The sequence below is a fragment of the Cannabis sativa genome, chromosome 4 (genome assembly GCF_029168945.1).
Source record: "Cannabis sativa cultivar Pink pepper isolate KNU-18-1 chromosome 4, ASM2916894v1, whole genome shotgun sequence".
In the NCBI taxonomy this organism is placed as follows: domain Eukaryota; kingdom Viridiplantae; phylum Streptophyta; class Magnoliopsida; order Rosales; family Cannabaceae; genus Cannabis; species Cannabis sativa.
The window spans coordinates 20,644,316-20,647,447 of NC_083604.1; the positions used below are offsets into that span (position 1 = coordinate 20,644,316).

Below are 3,132 nucleotides of genomic sequence, written 5' to 3' on the forward strand. Positions count from 1 at the left end.
ATTTTTTGAAACATATTTTTCTAGTTAGAAAAATTAAAAAAAAAAAAAAAAAAACCATTTTAGTGGTTATAGAACGCACCCTTGTAATTATTATTATTATTATTTTTGAAAAAAACTTAATTGTTTGGCTAGTTGGATGAGGCTATGTTCGGCCAGCCTATGGAGGTAGTGTAACGCCCTAAATAATTAGGCACGCTACCCCAAAACTGATTATGAACCCTAATCCCCTAATCAGGATTACTAATTAAAATAGCGCAGAATTTAAACTTTTATATTAAACAGACTGAAAATAAAACTTGTAATATATTTAAACTTTTCAAAATAGTTGGGATCCCAAAAATATTTACAACTTATTACAAGTTCTTTCTTACTAGCCGACCTAAGCGGCAAAACAGAATACAAAAGTCAACACTGTTAGACCCATAACCCGCTTGGTCTGAAGTGGCGTGAACATGTACATTCTTCGTCTGCTCCTGAAACTCATGGCAGATCAGCTAATGCCTTACCCTTTCCTGCACAGTAGAGCACCCGTGAGCCAAGCCCAGCAAGACAATATAAATCACAATAAATATAATATGCTCATTTACATATGTCTGTATAGCACAGACCTAATCACTATATCAACATGCCCATTTATGTCTACATGGCGTAGACCTATGTGTTGCACCCACACATCTAATTAAATCTACGTGACGTAGAACCACGTGTTGCTCTCACACGTCTAAATACATTAAGGCCTTAGAAGTGGTTCATCTCGGTTATGTGTACCGAGTCCAACCTGATTATGCCTTGAGCGCATAATCCTTAAATTTCATTTCAATTAACATGGCATGGCATTTATACACATATTTCACTAGGGTAATAACCCTAGGCTAACAAACCGTTCCTATTAGGGTAATAACCCTAATCCCGGTTACCATAACTCACATATATCATATTCAACATAAGCGCCACTGCGCATACTCTATGTGCAAACCACTGTCTTACCTGTTGTCCAGCTATAGAAGGAGATTCCAAATCCCCGGGTGCTCCTGATCAGGTGCCGGTAATCCTAGTCACACAAATCCGGGATAATTCATACTTAGGGTTAACCCCTGACTTTTAACTCAATAAAAATCAATCATGGCATTTACAATACAGATAATCACATAGAGCTCAAAAAGAGCTTTCCAACGGTATAAAGAACGTCCCAAACGGAGTCCCGAGTCAAAAGTTATGGCCAAAACAAAATCAGGAAAAAGATGGCTCTGCGGGTTTTATGGCCGCAGCGACCATAGATACGGCCGCAGCCCTTTGGGTTCGAAAAACCCAGAAAACCAGATTTTAAGGTCTAAACATGCCCACTTTACCATATATTCGAACCTTAATCAATCCAGAGGATAAAAACACAAAATTCATGCATTAATCCACAACCAAAATCAGATTTAACAATATACAACTTTCAAGCTCCAAACTTGACCTAAAATTCCATACAACATCTATTCAAGCTCTTGAATCTCACAATCAAATTCTCAAGCATACCTAACCACAACTTTCAGCAGCAAGAACACAAAATAAAACATGAATTCCAACCTTGAAAAACTCATCCAATACACAACAATATAATCCATTACATAATTATGCAAATCATACTCAAATCTATCAAAATAAACACCAATTTCCCCCACATGCAAAGTCAAGAACTTCACAACTTAATCATGCTCTTTTAACAATAACATTCAGCAAGGATTTTAACTAAATTCAGTAAAAAGAAAGCTACCTCAAACCAATTTAAGGCCAAGCTCCACAATCCCCAAATATTCAAGGCTTCAATCAAGCTTATTTCTCACCAAATCAAGTTGAAAATCAAGAGAGTAAGAGTGGGAGAGAGGGTCGGGTAAGAGAGGGAAAGAAACCCAGAATTTTCTATTTCATTTTCCTTAAACATTCCATTTTTATCAAAGTATATCATTAAAGGTCAAAATACCAAAATGCCCCTAAGGCCAATTCTCACACATTCATACATACAAGGGCATAAATGCCATTTCACACCCAAACATTGCCAATTAAATTTCAGATTATCACATATCAAATAAAATGCCAATTCATTCAATCTAATTTTCATTTCGGGCCCGAACCCAGTTCGGCCCGAAATACCCGGTTGTGACTATACCGCGCCAACCTGTCAGAACACACCTGAAAAGACAACACAGGCATACTATATAATAATATAGTTCTATTAAGCACATAATTAAATTAATTTCATCAATTTACCCTTCTCGGGTCATAATTACCAAAATACCCTTGGCTCACCAACGGGGTCTTAAGATGTTAAATTCATATAATTTCACATATGTTGAACTATATAATAATATAATTCCTCAATTAACTCATAATTATCTAGTTAGGGTTTTGCTAATCCTTTTCTTAATCCCGGGTATTACAGGTAGTGTCTGGCCAGGTTGTTGATTCCATGGCTGGCTAGCCTACTCAGGTAGTAGTGTGCTAGCCTTTTGGAGGCCAGGTTGATGCTACAGTCTAGGACAATTCGATCCTCCCGACACTCAGTTTGCTTTGCCTCCGGTATGATTGTCATAGAGCTTTTATGCACTCCTTTCAATAGCTCTTTAGCTTCTTTCTTGGTAACACATCATAGAGGTGGTATTGGGATACAACATCTATGCGTTACGTTGTCCAGGATTGGACACCCAGCAGTTATCCCCCTTATACTTACTTTCTGGCAAGGTTTTTATTTAGAGGTATGGTGCAATTGGTGTCATCCATATTGGATGGTTGTCCAGCATGTCTGTTTCTTCTGAAATAGGGATTCTTAGTTCTTTTAAAGAACTGAGCGGGTGCCAAGTTTGCCTCAGCTGCCAAGGCATTGCTGGCTAGTCAAGCGAGTGCATCGGCTATTGCATCTTCTTTGGGGACTTAGCTGACTTAACAAGTCTTGAATCTAGCTTAAATAGGCCATCATCTTTTTGCCTTTGAGTTGTGTATATGTTGGAAATTATTTTACCAGGATCTAGAATTACTAACAAGTATGTTGATTAACATCCTAATATGAATTCTAAAACAATGAAAATAAACATATATAATGTTAGAAAACCTTACAGTGGGTGCAGCGGAATAATATGACTCCTTCCATTC

The 3,132-nt window shown here is 37.4% G+C and overlaps 1 long non-coding RNA gene across 1 annotated transcript; it reads right to left on the reverse strand.

Moving 5' to 3' along the window:
- Nucleotides 1–284: 284 nt before the first annotated feature.
- LOC133036467 (uncharacterized) lies at nucleotides 285–2,069 on the reverse strand. The gene is made up of 3 exons (XR_009687104.1): nucleotides 1,760–2,069; nucleotides 988–1,051; nucleotides 285–512 (listed from the first exon to the last, which is right to left on the reverse strand). It is a non-coding gene; the product is annotated as an uncharacterized LOC133036467 (long non-coding RNA).
- Between the last annotated feature and the right edge of the window lie 1,063 nt (nucleotides 2,070–3,132).